We start from the raw sequence: 20714 nt of genomic DNA on the forward strand, positions 1-20714 counted from the left end.
GCTCGGCTGGTATGCAGTTATGACAATCACATGCACTCGCCAGGCCATTTCATCCCCACAGTCGTCCGGTGCAAAGGCAGAAGCCCAGGGAGAGGGAAAGGACCCCGCCAGGAGCCCACAGCTAACAGAGGACACAGCTGTCACCAGAACCCAGGTCTTGGCGATTCACAGCCCAGAGTTCCCCCCATTACGACAGGCACCTTTGCCCCACTGATCACAGCAGCGGGTCTCTGAACACGTTTTCATAGTCAGTTGCAATGGGGCGTAATGAGTAACCTGACAAATGAGAGCCAAATTACGGAAACTGGTGAATCCGTTACCTTTTCGCAATGAATGACCGTGGATCCCCACTTATTCCTATCACAAAATCACCCTTACTTGCATTCCATGAGTGGTAGAGAAAGTGGCGGAGATACAGCTGTGAAGCGCTGTCCAAGTTGGGATGACAAATTTCAGTCCATAAGCACAGAGGAGTGAGGGATGTGAAGTCTGTTTTGGTCTGGTTTTGGTTTGGTTTGTGGTCCGGTTTTTTACTGTTTCTATGGAGACCCTCATTTCACCAAGCGGTGTAAACTTCATTTCAGTTGAGTCAGGGCATCGCTGCCCTCCCAAGTCACCTGGATGGAGGTGGAAGGGAGGAGTGGAACGCAACACACATCCTCAGTGTCGTCCTTTATCCAAGATGGTACCCACTGTGCTTTCCTCATCCGTGTCTAGTATTCTGTCCACAGTCCCAAGGACTGCCAGTTCCGTCAGCTCTCTGGGCTAACCCCAGAGCTCTGAGTGCCTGGAAAGCATCCTCCCGCCGTTGGGCATGTCTAGCTACATATTCCACGCAGTTATGGCCACTGTAGAAACATCAGCCTCCCCCATCTCTACCTGAGAAGGAGCAACCTTCTCTTTCCTTTTCAAATCTCGTAAGCTACGTGTGGTTTCCATTGCTCTCACCTTCAGCCTACACTATTCACCCCAGGATCCAATTCATGGGTCAGAGAGCTGAGCCTTTGGTCAAAGACCCACCAATATCAAATTCACCTCATTCATTCATTTGCTCAATGTCTGCTGAGCTGCTCCTCTGGGCCGGGCCTGCCCCGGCATTGAGCATACCCCAATGAACAAGGTTGACCAGGTGCCTGCCCTCGTGGGGCTCACAACCTAGAGACGGAGACGCCATTAAACCAGCAAAATGTGCACAAAAGTATCTCAGGGATGAGTGGGGAGAGGAATGAGGGATGGTGAAGAGGCACATAACTGCAAACTGGGTAGTGAGCAAACGTCTTCATAAAAAAGTGTACATTTGAACACGGGTTTGCATAAATGTCCATGGGGAGCCATTTCCCAGTCTTGGAGCCTCGAATCTCTGCTAGAGTTTACCACCTGTTCTTCCGAATGGGAAAAGCCAGAACACCTTTGCTTCATGTGTTAGCTGTCCCGGGAGACATGAGAGCAGGACAAGGCACTTAGGGGGGCTGTTAGGAGGTACAGTAGAAAAACATTCTAAAATGCCATGACAGGACACGCACTTTGGTAGAGATGTTCTTAGTGAGCAAATCCTCCATCATGTGTATTGAGCGGGGGCAACTGTGGCTGAGACCCATGGTCTTGAAGCACTTCCAGACCTTATAATTTTTCAAGAGAAGTTGGAACCTAACTATTCTTATGAAATATCCTGATATTTACATATTTGTAATTAATTCTTATTTATTTATTTGAGAGAGAGAGAGAGTGGGGGAGAGGGGCAGAGGTTGGGGGGGCGGAGAGAGAATTTTAAGCAGCCTCCATGTTTAGCACACAGCCCGATGCAGGGTTTCATCCCATGACACCAGGATCATGACCTGGGCCCAAATCAAGAGTCGGGCGCTCAACCGACTGAGCCACCCAGGTGCCCCTAATTCATGTTATTTTAAAACCTTGTACGGAAAACAGAAAACACACCTTTGACCTAGATCCTGGCCATGAACCAGCCATCTGGAACCTAAGTTTCATTCACCTGTTCCAATCTTGGGGGATCAGCCAGATACAGGCGAAGAGACCTCGGGTGAATCTTCATTCTACCGTAACTGTGTAAATGCGGGCAAGTTACCGTCTCTCCCTGATTTTCTGCTTCCTTCTTCGAACAAGGAGAGAATTAGATGAGGCCAGATTTATTTTTACAGGCACAACCTTTACAGTTGAAACAGCTATAACAAACAGCCCCTAAAACGTATATGGCTGAACAAAGAAAAAAAAATAGGATCTCCTTTCTCACTTACCCGACAATCCGCGGCGGGACAGTTGGCAGCTTTCTTCCATCCTGTGATTCAGAGACCGTCTCTCTTGTTTCTGAGCCATCTCCTGTGGCTTCGCCATTATCTGCATCTTCCTGCACTAGGGGGAGAGGCAAAAAATTTATATATATATATATATATATATATATATATATATATATATATACACCTGCTGCTTAAAAATAATAGCCTAAAATCCGTACATGACAGTTTTACATACGTCCTATTCGTGAGAAGTACACGTACAGCCACATCTACGTGTGAGGTGAGTTGGGACTCCACCGTGGGAGGGGAGAACAGATTTTAGTGGACATACAGCATTCCTTCCCATGCTTCTGCAAACAAAACGCGAGTCCAAACTTGCATGTCAGTCCAATATACAGAACAGTTAGACACGACGCTGCACTGGTTGAAGCCAGAGGTAGGGAATTCCTAGACTCCATGATGAATACTGAATCACTGCTCAGATATTTTCCTCCTGTTCCTGGAGAAAGGAATACACTTCCCTGTTGCCCTGACATCCGACTTGGCCAATGATTTTGGCCAGTGAGTGTAGGCAGAAGTGACAGGTGCTGTTGCCAAGCAGAAGCTTTAAAAGCTATGGTCCACCATTCTTCTCTCTTTGAAATGGGCCTAGCATGTCCCACATAAATGTCTCTCCTACAGCAAGTTCCAGATGAAGAAACCATGAGGCAAAGCCAGGGTTGATCCGTGATGGTCATTCCACAAGAGTGAGAAATACAGCTTTGCTGTTGTAAGGCATTACGATTTGGGGATCATTTGTTACTGCAGCACAACTTGACCTAAACTGACAAATACACTCACATTCCCAGTGCCCTCTGGCCTCACTAGGGGCCTAGGAAGCATAGCTTTAGAATTCAGCAACACAGAATCTAGGAAAGCCCTGGAATACATCATTGCTGAGATCCCTCAAAGTCCCTGCCTTCTGTGATTCTAGGGCTACGGGTGGCAGGGTCTGCAAAATGTGAGTGATTTTTGTATCCCTAGTGCCTGAGAGTATACACCAGGTGCTCAGGTGGTTTGGTGGATGCGTAACAAATTCTTCTGAGGACCTTCTGTAACGTGGAATATTCCAATCAGTGCCACCCCTCGTAGGCTATTCCCTCTGCCTTGAATACCCATCCCTTCCTCCTCCACCCAGTGGACTCCATGCTCCAAAGCCCAGCTCAGATGTTGACACTCGAGCCAGAATAAGAGTGTCCCATCTTGGATTCCAATAACGCAGAAGTGTCTTTAGGACCTTTCATGCCATATTCTTTGGGAAGCAACACTTGGTGTAGTGATCTTCATATCCTCAGTTTCTAGAACATCCCCTGATTAGTAATAAATTAGCTCAAAATGCGTTTATTAGGTAAATGAAAGAATGAAATACTTCCAAGTCATGGTATAAAAACAAAGAAGAATTTGCTCTCAGATGTGCAGCTATCTTAAAATATAACCGTCATTTAATTTGATGGTTACGGGAAAGGCAACATTTTTTGCCTGAGACAAATCATCTTTCTAAATAACCTGAAACTGTGTTATACTGTCCAGTATATGTATAATGTATACAATATTATGAAATTACAGCATTTGCTATGCATTCCTGCAACCTAAACACTGCCTTTCTAGTCATCTTTAAATAAATGTGTTTAAAGAAACTTCTCCAGGAGGCAAAGTATGCCAAATAATTTACATTTTAATGTAAATCAGTCAATTACATCCGGATTTTGCATCCCTCACTATATACATGTGTGCACACACATCGTGTGCATGTGTAACTTACTTAAATCTTCAGATCCTAAAACTTTTGCCCTTTTAAAAGCGATGCATTCCCGAGAACTTTCTCCTAAGCTTATGTTTAGATTTGGACTGTGAATGCCAGGTACGACACCGTGCTGTGGGGCTTTGGTCTGTCTCCACCATCTACAGACAGGGAATGCTGGCCAAGTCAGGCAAACTCTCTTAGCCCCCACTTTTTTTTTCAAAATGAGAGAATGGATGTTTCATACATGGTACTTCAGTATGCACATATTAGTTGTTATGAAGAAGGAGAATGGATCCAGAATTTGGATGGATGAAAAGTATAGCATGAAAGACAGTGTTTGAAGCCTTATTTTTCAGCTACACCCACCTGGATGGGCCAAAGGAAGACATCTTGAGAGGCAGGTCAAAACCTCAGGTAAGGAAAGCCTCCAGATTCCCATTGATAAACCAAAACCACCCCTTTTCCTATAATAGGAGCAATAACTGAGTCAACTTCACCAGCTTGGACACTTGGTAAAACTCTTTCAGGACCTCAGTTTGATACCCGAAACTCTCGTCCCCTCCACAATTTACATGGCAATGACTGTAATGTCACAACAAGACAGACTGGAACAAAAGGAAAGCTGGTATTCCAAAATAACCCAACCCCATATATCAGGACCAGAAATGTTCTCTTCTGACTAAGGAGACTGACAAATCCCTTCGCCCCATCCGCTGGGAATGGAAATGATAACCCGTCCCCTAATCATAACAATTATATGCTCAACTTAAAAGGATAAAACAAAGAAAGAACCTTGCTCCCTCCCCTAAGTTACAAGCATTACGGGACTGACACCTTTCATCTTCTCCCTCACAACAGATGGCTTCTGAGGAATGGCCTCTAGGGGTGACAGGATGGCTGGGGTGTGCTGGGGGCCATTCGCTGAGAAACAGCTGTTTCTCAGGTTTGCTGGAAGGAAATTTTAATCAGGGTCAGACTGAAATTGGTTCATGCGGGCTTGAGTCTACCCGTGTCCTGTTGGACAAGAGACAGACAGAGGACTGAGACAGAGAGAATACAGAATGGCGTAACTTTAAAACCTTCTTTTGGCACAATTTACATGAAAAATTTAAACTCAGCTGGTGCCAGAATTCTTAATACATTTACCCTCTTCATTATTTCAAAATCATAGGAAACCAAGGTCTTATTCAAATCTCTACTATCATCATCGTAGGACAAGATTTTTGGTGACACTCATCAAGAGAAAGCAGCAAAAATGATTATGAGTCAGGCAGCAATGGGGTCCTGGGCCATGGCAGGCTCTGGTACTTACATATGAGGTCTAGCAGGATGCCTGGGCCAGTGCATTCTTTGGAGACATGCCCCACATTGAGCCAGTGAGGAGGACCTAACAAGGCCATCAGCACTAGTATCTGGGGAGACATGATTCCAGTCCACCTGCATGCCCGGAAAATTAGCTCATTACTGAGCATCTCTGAACACCACAGGGACACGTGGTCCGGGCCATGGGAAATCCTCAGTGACAAATTCAACTGCACTTGGCACAAAGCCATAGAGTTATTCACGTGCCATTTCTCTGAGCCTCTGCCAAAACCCCCATATGATGTAGGAGTCATTGAATACAAGCCGTTGGCTCTGCCCACAAAAATCACAGAAGGCCCCATAGAGCAGGTAGGAAAGGAAATGGGGGTAGAAGGCGCGAAGGAAGACGAAAAGGAGGAGGAAAAAGTCACTTCTATTCCCAGAATTCTCCCCCCGCCCCCGTCATCTGTATTATTATTCATTCCCTCTAGGAATTCGAAATGATTCCCCATTCTCCATAAGACAAACTTAGAAGCATTAAATGTTCGGCACTGGAAGAAACCACAGACGAACTTTATAAGCTGGCACCTCAAGGGACAAATTCAGCCCTTCAGAGGCGGTTTGCTTGGTCTTGCCCTTCTTTCTTTCTTCCCTCCGTCCCTCCCTCCCTTCCTTCCTTCCTTTCTTTCTTCTCTCTCTCTTTCTTTTTCTAATTTGAAGTTCTTCAAGCATTTCTCATTTCCCTTAGGTTACCCCATTTGCACCTGGCCCACTTTGTTCCTTTATGTTACTCAACCAAAGGCATTTGAGTGGCCCACATGGCCTTAGAGAGGGTTACCAGTCAATTTCTTCCCCCGCCATCACCCTTTCACAAATGAGGAGACCTAACTACTCAGGAAAAAAAATAATAAATTAGACTATACATGTGTATATATATATATATGTATATATATATATATATATACACACACACATAAATGCATATATATCTCCCTGGAAATCTCTGCTTGCTAAAGAGAGGTGGGGCTTGCTTTGGCATCTTGAAAAGGAGGTCAGAAGTCCTCATGGCCTTTAGAGAAAGCATTCTAAGCGTATGATTTCTTATGTATATGAAGAATCCCTTTGTTGGAATGCTTTTGATAAAAGCAGGTCTAGCGATCTGGCTCAAAGGGGTGGGTTGTGCAGAGTATCTCAGAGCTTGCCCATCTGGAGTCTCATTTTTGCAGGGCTCCCCTAAAAGTTCCTCTAAGCTAATTATCTCTGAGTAGCTCATTATAGTTATTTTGAGTTACACTGAGTTAAGTTCCTTGAAAAGCAAATCTTAACCCAAAGGCATGGCTCCCTCCTGGTGAAATTTACAGCAGGATGGCATGTCAGAGGAGGAGAGAATTTTGGACCTGGAGCACCCCCCCCCCTAAAAACCATATGCCTAAGATTGGCAGTGACTCCAGGACTCCAGTAAACTGTGGGGTTATCTTTTCCCTATGATATCAAATTTTACAACCCAGTCTGAAAGATCAATTTATTTCAAGAAACAGATCCTCACTCAAGCTGGCTTTGGCAATGAAGAATTTATTGGAAGGATGCAGGAAAATCTTGTGAAATCTATTTGAAGAAATACAGCTGGTCATTATCGCAACTGGAAAGTCACCAGCCAGCTCTTCTTTTTGCCTCTTTATTTGGGGGGATGCTTGACCTCTCATTTCTGCTTCTCTCGGTAAGAATATTCTATTCTTTCTGCAAACTTCTTCCTTTCTGAGCCTCTTTTCTTCTGCCCCTCCAGACCTCTGCAAGTTTCACTCAATCGTGGCTACTTGTGATCCTAACTCCATATAGACTTATGGTTCCAAGGCCAATGTGGCTCAGCTGTATGTTCCATGCCATTCCTGCTTTCCAGAAAGACTGATTGGCTCAGATTAGGTCAGGTGACCATCCAGTCCAACCAGCTTTGGTAACGGGGCAAGGTCAAGCAGAATACAGAAAGTTGCTCAGGCCTAAGTCAGGACTATTAGGAGAATTCTGAAGAGAAGGACAGCACCAGCTGCCCAAACCCTTGTCTCTGTTCCTCCCTGTCATAAGGATGGAGCTAGAACATGCCACTCCTGGATTAGACAAGAGTTTGGGGCAAGAAGCTCCAGCAGTTCTCCATTCGTAGCTCCACAGAGGAATTCCTCCAGACTGAATGTCTTCCATCACTCTCCATCTACTGGGGAAAAGTGTCCTTGGATGAACTAATTCAAATCCCCAAGGAAAGAAAGAGGGGAGAAAGCTCTAAGTGGTAGATCTCAGCTCAAGCGAAGGAAGTGCAAAGTAGCACTGGAATGTCCCTGTGAGAAAGGTCCATCCCCAAACCTCCAAGCTGGGGCTAGATGGAGAGGAGGTGCCTTCCTGCAGGAGTGAAGGGCCACTGTCACAGGCTTCTGGTGCCCCCTTCCTCCCTTCCTCCTTCCTTCCCTTCCCCCCTCCCTCCCTCCCATCCTTCCTTCCTTCCTTCTCTCCCTCCCTTTCCTTCCTTCCTTCCTTCCTTCCTTCCTTCCTTCCTTCCTTCCTTCTTTCCTTCCTTCCTTCCTTCCTTCCTTCCTTCCTTCCTTCCTTCCTTCTCTCCCTCCCTCCTTTCCTTCCTCCCTTCCTTCCTTCCTCCCTCCCTCCCTCCTGTTCTTCCTTCCTTCCTTCTCTCCCTTCCTTCCCTCCCTTCCCTTCCTTCCTTCCTTCTTTTGTTCCCTCCCTCCCTCCTCTCCTTTCCCTCCTTCCTTTCTTCTTTCCTTCCTTCCTTCTCTCCCTCCCTCCCTCCCTTCCCTCCTTCCTTCCTTCTCTCCTTGTGTCCCTCCCTCCGTCTCTTCCCTCCTTCCCCATTTGTCTATCATGTTATTCGACACACACCTGTTCAACAGATCATCCAGGTTACACAAGGATTATATATCTTAGCATCCTTGCTTCACTCGGCCCAGACTGGTTCCATGTTTTGCTGGAGGAGGCAATTGTGCCCAGCAGGTAAAAGCTGAGAATAGTCAGTGGAAGGCCCTTCCTTTAAATGCCTTCCTGCCTGCCCTGCTGTGGTGCCACACTCTACTCTCCCACCACACCTCACAACTAATGTCCAAGCAGCTCAGAGAGAGGGCAAATATAAGGTGAATTTAATATGATAGGACAGGAAACAATTTCACAGAGAGTCAGCTACATAAATAATGAAACCTAAGTCACAGTTCTATTTGTTCTGCAAACTTTACATCAAACTAGAAAGGCAGAGCACTCATGGAATGATCCACATCAATCATGGCATAATATAAATCTCTAACGGTAAGGGGCGGGGCATCAAAAGGTGCATGTGCACACGTGTGCATGTAGGAGGAGGAAGAGGGACAAAACTGTGATTGGTCAAGCTACTGCCTGAAATTCCACCATGTGCCTTCCTTTGGGCTGAACCTTCAAGTGTTATTAGATTTTGGTTCTGACAGGTACCACCTACATTCTTTCGAGCCCTCTAATTTCTAGAGTAGGTAACTTCATTTAACTGAAGGTACTGTCTCTTTCAGATCTCACATTCTCTATTCCAGATCGAACATTTCATATTCCCACGTCAACATTCTACGTTATTGCCCTTTCTGGATGACAATGATCTCAGCTGCGAGTTCGAAGCCTCTCCTCTGGGAGTGCTGCACGGAACGCACAGTCTGGGTTGAGATTTCAGGGAGCTCTAGGAAATGCTGATGCAGGACCTTGGTAAGCACTGCCGTCACCTAGCCATCCCCCAACAACTCAGTCATGGGACAGCCCTCAGGGGATTTTATTGGTTTGAATTGTGACTCACATGGCACCCTTACTGCAGCCCAGCTTACCAAGGACCAAAGACACTCAGCAAAGAGAGGCTTTTGAAATGCAAATACATACCTAAGGGATACAAGAGTGCTGATGCATAGGGACACATGGACCCCAATATTTATAGCAGCACTTTCAACAATAGCCAAATTATGGAAAGAGCCTAAATGTCCATCATCTGACGAATGGATAAAGAAGATGTGGTATATATATATATATATATATATATATATATATATATATATATATGTAATGGAATACTACTTGGCAATGAGAAAGAATGAAATCTGGCCATTTGCAGCAACGTGGATGGAACTGGAGAGTGTTATGCTAAGCGAAATAAGTCAGGCAGAGAAAGACAGATACCATATGTTTTCACTCATATGTGGATGTTGAGAAACTTAACAGAAGACCAGGGGGGAGGTGGAGGGGGGAAGTTACAGAGAGGGAGGGAGGCAAACCACAAGAGACTCTTAAATACAGAGAACAAACTGAGGGTTGAGGGGTGGTGGGGAATAGGGGAAAGTGGGTGATGGGCACAGAGGAGGGCACCTGTTGGGATGAGCACTGGGTGTTGTATGGAAACCAATTTGACAATAAATTATATTTAAAAATTTAATTTAATTTAATTTAAAAAAAATGCAAAGACCATGAAAGAGAAGGACTGTGGGTAATGTGGTTCCAGCTACCTGTTTCACTCCGCCCCTAAATGCCTTTGCCCTCATCCCCTTACTCCAGCCACATGGCTTCCTTCAATTCTCCTGTGACCATCACGCCCCTCTATTTGAAATGCCCCTTCCCTTCCCTTCTATCCTCAGTTCACCAACTACTTCTCTTTCAGATTTTAGCTCAACGGGAGCTTTTCCCAACGTTTGTTTTTAAATTTCAATTCCGGTATATTTAACATAACTTTAAACATAAATTGAGGGGGTACTCTTTATTTTATTTCATTATTTCTTTTTTTTCTTTCCATTTCTTTTTCCTTTATTTTACAAATAAAATTGTAAGATATTTAAAGTGTGGATTATGGTAGTTTGATATAAGTATATACACCGTGAAGGAACTTCCACCATCTAATTCATTAACATATCCATCACCTAGGGGCACCTAGGTGACTCTTGGTTTGGGGTCAGGTCATGATCTCACAGTTCGTGGGTTTGAGCCCTGTGTCAGGCTCTGCACTGAGAGTGTGGAGCCTGCTGGGGATTCTCTCTCTACCTCTCTGCCCCTCCCCTGCACACACACGCACTCTCTCTCTCTCTCTCAAAATAAATAAATAAATAAATAATTTTAAATATATACCCATCATCTAATATTTTTATCCTTTTTTATCTGTGTAAGAACAGAGAACATTTATGTTCTACTCTCTTTGTTCATTTCAATTGCAAAATACAGTGTTATCAACCATGATCACCATGTTATAGATTGCATCTTTAGCCCTTAATCATATTATAGCTGAAAGTTTGTACCCTTTTACCAGCCTCTCCCTGTTTCCCCCGGCTCCTGGCCCATGACAACCACTTTTCTACTTTCTGTTTCTACGGTCTCGGCTTTTGATTTAGATTTGCACGTATAAGTAATACTATGCAATATTTACCTTTCTCTGTCTGGCTTATCTCACTTAGCATAATGCCTCAAGGTCCATCTATATTGTCACGAATAGGAGGATTTCCTTCTTTCTCATGGCTAAATAATATGGAAATATTATATATGATGTACACACACATACACACACAAATGAAATACACTGTATCTTTTTATGCATTCACTGGCCGATGGACATTTAGGTTGTTTCCATATACTAACTATTGTGAAAAATGCTGCAGTGAACATGCAAATGCAGATATCTCTTCAATGTCTTTTTCTCATTTCCTTTGGATATATACCCAGAAGCGGGATTGCTGGATCACAGTTCTATTTTTAATCTTTTGAGGAATCTCTCTATAGTTTTCTATAGTGGCTGCACCAACTTACATTCCCACCAACAGTCTGCAAGGATTCCTTTGTCTCCACATCCTCCCCCAACACCTGTTACAGCTTGTCTTTTTGATGTCGGCCATTCTAACAGGTGTAAGATAATATTTTATTGTGGTTTTGATTTGCACTTCCCTGATTATAGTGATATTGAGAAACTTTTCTTGTACCTGTTGGTCTTTTTGTGGGTCTTCTCTGGAAAAAAATGTCTATTCAGTTTCTCTGCCCATTTTTTAATTGAATTTTTTTTATTATTTGTGTATTTTTACTGTTGTATTGTACAAATTCTTTGTTTTTGGATGTTAACCCCTTATTAGAGATATAATATGCAAATACTTTCTCCCATTACCTAAGATGCTTTTTCATTTTGTCGATGGTTTCCTTTGCGGCACAGAGCTTTTTAGTTTGATGTAGCCCCACTCGTTTATATTTGCTTTTGTTCCTTTTGCTTTTGGATTCAAGTCTCAAAACTCATTGCTAAAGACAGATGCCAAGAAGCTTACCCCCTATGTTTTCTTCTAAGAATCTTATTGTTTCAGATCTTAAATTTAAGTCTTTAATGCATTTTGAGTTGATTTTTATGTACAGCGTAAGATAGAAGAACAGTTTTTTTCTTTCTTTCTTTCTTTTTTTTTTTTTGGCATGTGGTTATTCAGTTTTTTCAAAAGCATCTATTGGAGATACTATTCTTTCCCCATTATATATTCCTGGCGCCTTTGTCATAATTAATTGATCATATATGCATGGGTTTATTTTGGGGCTCTCTATTCTGTTCTGTTGATCTATGTGCCTGTTTTTACGTTACTATCATACTGTTTTCATTACTATAGCTTTGTAATAGAGTTTGAAATCAGGAAGTGTGATGCCTCCAGTTATGTTCTTCTTTCTCAATATTGCTTTGGCTTTTGGGGGTCTTTTGTGGTTCCATACAAATTTTGGGATTTTTTTTTTCTATTTTGGTGAAAAATACCATTGGAATTTTGATAGGAATTGCACTGAATCTGCATACTGCTTTCAATAGTATGAACATTTTAGCATTACTAATTCTTCTAATCCATGAACATGGAATATCTTGCCATTTATTTGTGTCTCCTTCAATTTTTTTTCACCAATGCATTTAGTTTTTAGTGCACAGATCTTTTCTCCTGGGATAAATTTATTCCTAAATATTTTATTCTTTTCGATGCAATTATAAAGGGGATTATTTTCTTAATTTCTCTTTCTGTTACTTTCTGTTAGTTGTTACTGTATAGAAACACAATGGATTTTTGTATATTGATTTACAACTTTATCGACATCATTTATTAATTCTATTAATTCTAACCAGTTTTTTGGTGGTCTTTAGAGTTTTCTATGTATAATATCATGTCATCTGCATACAGAAACATTGTTACTTCTTCCTTTCCAATTTGGGTGCATTTTATTTCTTTTTCTTGCCTAATTGCTCTGGCTAGGACTTCTAGTACTATGTTGAATAAAAGTGGTGAGAACAGCATCATCAGGGAAATACAAATCAATGACAATGAGGTACCACCTCACACCTGTCAGAATAGCTAACACTAACCACTCAGGCAACAAACATGTTGGCAAGGATGCAGAGAAAGAAGATCTCTTCTGCACTGCTGGTGGGAATGCAAACTGGTGCACCCACCCTGGAAAATAGTATGGAGGTTCCTCAAAAAATTAAAAATAGAACTTCCCTACAACCCAGCAATTGCACTACTAGGTATTTATCCAAGGGATACAGGTATGCTGTTTTGAAAGGGCACATGCACCCCAATGTTTATGTGCATGCACCCCAATGCAGCAATATCAACAATAGCCAAAGTATAGAAAAAGCCCAAATGTCCATTGATGGATGAATGGATAAAGATGTGGTATATATATACACAATGGAATATTAGTCGGCAATCAAAAAGAATGAAATCTTGCCAATTGCAACTATGTGGATGGAACTAGAGGGTATTACACTAAGCGAAATTAGCCAGTCAGAGAAAGACAAATATCACATGACTTCACCCATACGAGGACTTTAAGAGACAAAAGAGATGAATATAAGGGAAGGGAAGGAAAACTAATATAAAAACAGGGAGAGGGACAAAACATAAGAGACTCTTAAACATGGAGAACAGAGGGTTACTGGAGGGGTTGTGGGAGGGGGGAGGGGCGAAATGGGTAAGAGGCATTAAGGAATCCACTCTTGAAATCATTGTTGCACTATATGCTAACTAACTTGGATATAAATTTAAAAAAGAAATTAAACATATTTCTTATTAAATAAATTAAATAAATAAAAAGAGTGGGCACCTTTGTCTTATTCCTGACCACTTAGCTTTGGGCTTGTCATATATGCTCTTTGTTATACTGGCATACATTCCCTCTATACCCAGTTTGTTGAGAGTCGTTCTTATCATAAATGCATGTAGAATTTTTTCAATCTATTGAAATGATCATATAATTCTGTCCTTTATTTTGTTAATGTGGTATATCACATTTATTGACTTGTGAATGTTGACCCATCTTTGCATCCCTGGAATAAATTTCATTTGATTGTGGTGTATGATCCTTTTAATGTATTGTTGAATTTGATTTGCTAATATTTTATATGGCATTTTTTGCATGTGTGTTCATTAGGGATACTCGCTTAGAATTTTCTTTTCTTGTAATGTCCTGTCTGGTTTTGGTGTCACGGTAAGCCTAGCCTTATAAAGTGAGTTTAGAAGTGTTCCCTCCTTTTCTATTTTTTGGAAGAGTTTGGGAAGGATTCATATTAGTTCTCTGTTAAATATTTGGTATAATTTACCAGTAAAGCATCTGGTCCTGGATTTTTCTTTGTTGGGAGATTCTGATTACTGATTTACTCCCCTTCCTAGTAATTTGTCTCTTCATATTTTCTATTTCTTTGCTTAAATTCTTTCTGTTTTTTTTTTCATATGAAGTCCTCGAAATCTGGTGTGAATTACATATTTAACAGCACTTCTCTATTTTGAATGGCCACATTTCAAATGCTCAATAGCCACACGTGGCTAATAGCTACTATAGAACAGAGCTCGAAATTGATGAGCAACCTTTACCATGAAATCAGTGGTGACTCCAAAACCTTAGAAGGTGGCCTCAATGGACTGAATGTGTGTGTCCCTCCCAGGATTCATATACTGAAACCCTAATCCCAATGTGATGCTATTTGGAGGTGGGGCCCTTGAGAGGTACTTAGGTCATGAGGCTGCAGCCCTCATAAATAGGATTCATTTTCTACGAGGTCTATTTATTCCTCTTTCCATCATGTGAGGACACAAGAAGATGGCCATCTGCAAACCAGGAAAAGAGCTCTCACCAGAACCCAACCACGTTGGCGCCCTGGTCTGAGACTTCTAGCCCTTACAGCATCTGCTGTTGGTAAGCCACCTGGTCTATGGTGCTGACGACCTGAACTGGCTAAAACAGTGGCTGTATCTTTAATAGTTGGCAAATTAGACCTATCGGCCAAATCTGGCCTACCAAGTGTTTTGTTGTTGTTGTTGTTGTTGTTGTTGTTGTTGTATCGCCTTCAAGGTCACAGTGGTTTTTACATTTTTAGTGATCAAGAAAAAATTTTTAAAACAAATAATAACATTTCATGGCACGTGAAAATATATAAAATTCAAATTTTAGTGTCCATGAAGAAAATTTCATTGGAACATAGTCATGCCCATTCATTTATGTATATTCTCTGGCTGTGATAGAGGTTAAATAGTTATCTATGGCCCATAAAGCGGAAAGTATTTACTATCTGGCCCTTATCAAAAAAGTTTGCCAAATGTTGGGTTTAGGGTTGCCAAAAAAATATACAAGATGCCCAGTTAAATTTTTATATCAAATAAACAACAAATAATTTTTAGTATGTCCCTTTGTATGGAACATACTTACAATAAAACATATTTTTGGTTCATCTGAAATTCAAAGTTGACTATGCATACTATATTTTTATTTGCAAATCTGGTAATCTTACCTGGGCTAGAATATTGTTCTTTGCTCACAGGAAAGACCTTCAACATATCAGTTATACAAAAGAGTGAGAGCTACTGATGAAAAAAATCCACCATGGAGACTTCCAGCATCTTATTTTGGACATCATCACCTTGATTTTGAACTCAGTTCAAAGGCACTTAGAATGACAGACTGCTTAAATAGTTACTGGAAAAATGGCTTAATGTTTAAAAAGATCCAATCAATCAAGCTTATGTTGAAAAATCCCCTATAAGAAACAGTCTTGCTCTTACATTAAAATATTTAGAGATATATTTTCAGTACATGTTTTCAAGTGTATCTGCTTGTAACTTGTTAGTGGTTTTCAATAGTCTTCATAGTCAATTTTGTGCTTTTAAAATAGAAATCATCATCTAGGAACAGAAATCCAATTTATAACATTTATATAGGGAATAAGAGGGTCCACTTAAAAAAGCTTTACTCTCAAATGTTCTTCAGGAATAAATTAAACCAAAGTCAAGGGTCTGTAAAAACCAACTCTGGCTTCTCCATTTTGCTGAGAGCCAGCTTTGCACTTGCCTGAAGAGGCTGAAATGAAAAGTTCCCTTCTGCTGAACATGAGTAGGCTTATGTAAGATACAGGTAAGTTCTCCATTACCATCTGGGCCCTGAGGCCGTTAATATTTGATGCATTCCTCATCATCTCTGTTTGTGTAATTTGTCAACGCCCAACAGGTCCTCTGCCAGCTATGCATTAAAACTATTTTCAAAATATGTCATTGTCAGCCCTTGGCACACTCATTACTTATTAAGATAAGAGGCCGGATGAGGCAAGCAGGAGGCGGCTTGCTTACTTAAACATACTTGACTTAACTGTAGGGAAATCAAGCGATCTAGAGGATCATGAATAGGAAGGCTTAGAGGGCTCCATCCCTTCTTCGCTGGGCAGACGGAGAAACTGAGGCCCAGGGAGGGGAAGGGACTTGGTCAAGGTCACTCAGAAGTAGAAGTACAGCTCAAGTTTCCCAAGCTCTTAGTCCTTTCCTCCACCATCACCAGCACATTTGTCTATGGGAACATGGACAAATGTGACCACAGATGAATGGGAAAAAAAAGGCAGAACTTCACAGATACTATCTCTTTGAATAGCAAAATCATCCATAGGAACCACTGAAACAGTGTTTTCTGGAGCGCCTGGGTGGCTGAGTCGGTTAAGTGTCCGAGTCTTGATTTCGGCTGAGGTTATGATCTTGTACTTTGTGGGTTCAAGCCCTGTTAGGCTCTGTGCTGGCAGCGAAGAACCTGCTTGGGACTCTCTCTCTCTCCTTCCCTCTCTGCACCTCACTCTCACTTTGCACTTTCTTCCTCTCTTTCAAAAAATAAATAAATAAACTTGAAAAAAAAGAAAGCGTTTTCAATAAACTTGAAAAAAAAAAAGTGTTTTCCAAGTGTGGAACACATACCCCTAATGCTACTCAAGATGATTTAAAATGTCAGTCATATAAATAAACTGTTTAAAGTTAAACGATATGTTTATTTTGATGCATTATAAAACATACATCAAAGTTATGATCAGGGCAGTGAGGGGGGGATGTACCGCAAACTCATGAATTTGTAGATACTACTGCTGAGGTCAAAGCTAAGTCATAAATAAGGATTTGATTGAAAATCGCTTTAAATATAGTTATCACCCAACTCATGTTTTCGATTACACATATTGCAGTATTTTTTATTGTTATATAACGATTTTTATTATTACATCTCATAATCAACTTTGGTATTTTAAGGAAAGGAATTAGCATTCAGGAACCACAAGTAAAACACTCTTGCAACTCATGATAGCACAAGGATTTACAGACACAGCAAGAATGACGGAGGTGATAGTCAAAGGGCCAGTGCTTAAGGGAACCGTAAGTTATAGTACCTAATTGAAACTTACTAACATAAATGTTAGTTAGGAAGTATAATCTAGTATTTGTAAGCTATGGCTGTGATTTATATTATGATAGAATACCTAAGCGCTATGTCATTCATACAAAACTAGAACGATTTAGAATATAATTTTTTTAAATGGTCCGCATTTGGCTGCAATGCCTCAGCCTCTGCTTTAATTCCCAACCTGAGGTGCCAGCACCCACATTCTCTCACACGTTCCCTTTGACATAGCTTACTCTTAAGAAATTCAAACCAAAGTGTTCAAAGTGCTCTGGCTCAATGTATTCACTATCCCTGAGAAACTGCATTCATATTGGAGGGCCATGGGACTGCTTACGTCAAGTCAATGAAATGAAGCACTAACAGTGGAAATTCCCAACATCATTTAGAAGTGGGAAAAGGTCCTGAGGGTCCAGCAGACCTGCCACGCATACCTAAATCCCCTCTCTGTCAGGAAAGTCAACATAAGGCCAAACAATAAAACATTTGGGTATTACATTTTGATCAGGTGGGTGGTACCTGATAGAGAGGCAGCTTTAGAATTCAACTGTTTCCTTTGTAGAGACCTCAAGACCAAGAAAAGAAGGAGAACTTTTGTTCTCGCAGCAGTAATGAATGATTTGAAGTTACATGGGAACAATATCACAGGACTGTCAACAGAGTTTAATTAGGAAACTAACCGACTAATTAGTCAATGAAAGGAAGCACTCGCAAGCATTCAACATTTATTCATTTATTTAACACATTTTTATTGTATGCCCTCTTCGTGCTTTTAGGCTGGGTATACAATGGGAAATTACCCCTTCCTTCAAGGAGCAAGCAAGCATTGCTCACACATTACAGAGTATGTACAGAGGAGGGAGACTTACATACTGCGTGTGTGTGTGTGTGTGTGTGTGTGTGCGTGTGTGTATGGAGGTAGTGTTAACACCATGAAGAGCTGGTAGGAGGGTTTAATGAGGTTAGGAGCCTCAGTTTTTTTCCAGGCAGTTCATCTAAGTTGCCCTCATTTACTCCAAGGCAGGGCCATTCTATGGTGTGTTCAGCTCTGGACAAATATTTTTTGCAGTGTCCCTTCCTATACCATCTACTTGATTCTTTCTAATACATTACAAAATTTATGGGCCCATGTGAGGTGTTGTGGTTTATCTATGATGATGCAGACCAATGGGCGGAAGAGAGATATTTACGTATTTGTTTATTAGCAAATCGATGCACGTGAAGATCCTTCCTACAGACACTAACTTTTCCTCTCCAGATCCGGGAACCAACTCTCTGTGTTGTCTATTGCCAAACGCACCATTCCCGGTGAATTTTAAATCTCTGCTTAACTTAACTTAAACATACTTGACTTAACTGTAGGGAAATCAAGCGATCTAGAGGATCATGAATAGGAAGGCTTAGAGGGCTCCATCCCTTCTTCGCTGGGCAGAAGGAGAAACTGAGGCCCAGGGAGGGGAAGGGGCGCCCTTTAGAAGTGGGAAAAGGTCCTGAGGGTCCAGCAGACCTGCCACGCATACCTAAATCCCCTCTCTGTCAGGAAAGTCAACATAAGGCCAAACAATAAAACATTTGGGTATTACATTTTGATCAGGTGGGTGGTACCTGATAGAGAGGCAGCTTTAGAATTCAACTGTTTTCTTTGTAGAGACCTCAAGACCAAGAAAATAAAGAAAAAGATGACAAGACTGTCGTTCTTCACAGCACCACGACTCCTTGCGACCTGTCTGTATGGAAACAATATAGATCTTCACCAACTGCTGTCCCCTAACACCTTCTGTTTAATGTTGGTTACAACACTGTTCGTGAAGCTGCATCAGCCACGGACCCTCTCCCACAATGGCCTACAATGACTGTCTCCAAGGTCATTACTGACCTTTGCTAATGATGACTACAAATGTAAGTCTTACCCAAGGGATAAAGAATAATGAGTGCCCTGATCACGTTAAATTTGTTGACCCAAATGTTTTGGGTAAAAAGCAGAACAATGCATCTTCCACCTAGGTCTTCTCTTGAGCTCTAGAGATTGCAATTGCTTCATTTCTAGAATGTGGTTGCTTTTTTATTATTCAAGTATAATTAACATGCCGGGTTATATTAATGTCCAAGGTGTACAATATAATGATTTAATAATTCTATACATTACTCGATGTCCATAGAATATGATCGTTTTTATGTATTTATTTTTTTAATGTTTATTTATTTTGGGGGGGAGGGGCAGAGAGAGGAGGACAGAGGATCCAAAGTGGGATCTGTGCTGACAGCAGAGAGCCTGATGTGAGGCTCGAACCCACGAACCACAAGACCGTGACCTGAGCCGAAGTCGGACGTTTAACTGACAGAGACACTCAGGGGCCCCAGAATATGTTTGCTTTTAATAATGTCTGCCCCTACATCACCACCAGAGGGAGGGTAGGCGAGGGGTCTATGGCCAGAGCAAGAAGAATGAGAGGTCCCTTTAGCATAAGCCATGTTCCATGTCTTGTCTGGTGTGGCTTAAGAATGACCTTGGAGCGCATAACTTTGCCACATCTGTTGCAGGCAAGAAAGGGCATGGAAGGACCCAATGGCAATGCTGAGCAATGTTCTAGGTAGTCCTCAGACGACCTAAGTGTGGCCACCCTTGACTCTTGGTGGGAAGCTTATGGAGGGGACAGGGTGACTAACATCATGTCGGGGTCGGAGGCTATGGCCCTGAGGGAGCACTGCAGTGGAAACATGGACATAGAGAATGTACGCATGGCTTACATGTGTGGCTAAGATCATGGGTCTGCTGTGGATTTTTGGTAGCCCAGAGCTATGTTTTCCTTTGCCCCATGTGAGAGTCATTCAAAATCAGGGTGTCAGCACCATTCTGGCTCCAGGATCTCATGTAATCCTGTAAAAACAAATACTGTGCCAGAAGCAGGAGCGATCAACCTCCAGGCTGCCTTCCTAAAAGTAAGACCATCAATTGATAGAGCTCTGCAAGTAGAAGGTCATGGATTGCCCTTCTATATAGGCACTCCATGGGGTAGAACAGGGGTAGAACCCAGACTGTGCCCATGAGAATCCCAACCTGATATGGGCACCCTACCAGACCGATCACAAGCACGGGCGGGGTGCTTCGAAAACTTCCAACATGGTGTCCCAAAGCAGGAGGTCCCCGAAGCCAAGGCCAGGGCAGGGCCCTGCTTGCCCATCTCTAAGGACTTATATCTGTGATGGTAGGAATAGGTAAGGGCAGCGGGAGGCCTGCCGCTGAGCCTCCCCCGGCATCCTAGGGCAGGCGCTGGCATCCAGGGGAAAGAAGTTCACTGCACGCCTGGGTGGAGGGGAGCCCCTCTACTCCAAACACCTATTCTCAGCTAAGAGCAAAACAGGTATTCAGAGGCCCAAAGTCCACAGCGGGCCTTGCTCTGGCTGCCTGTTGAGGTCAGGAGCAAGGCAGGCTTCTGGGCAGTGATGCACAGGAGTCTGCCAGGAGCCAGGCATGTCTGCTGACAGAGGTTAAATCACAGGAATACGATGGCACGTGGCAGGGCTAACGGAGACACTGGCTCCTAGCCAGCGCAGGTGACCAATGACTGCCTACAAAGGCAGGCTGACAGGAGTCCCGCTCTGCTCAGAGGCCAGAGGAGGCACGGAACAGACTCCATCCTCCAGCCGCCCGCCCTTTAAGTTACCAGGCTGATGGAGAAGGAGCA

The sequence above is a fragment of the Panthera pardus genome, unplaced genomic scaffold (genome assembly GCF_024362965.1).
Source record: "Panthera pardus isolate Hobbes unplaced genomic scaffold, ASM2436296v1 HiC_scaffold_18, whole genome shotgun sequence".
Classification (NCBI taxonomy): domain Eukaryota; kingdom Metazoa; phylum Chordata; class Mammalia; order Carnivora; family Felidae; genus Panthera; species Panthera pardus.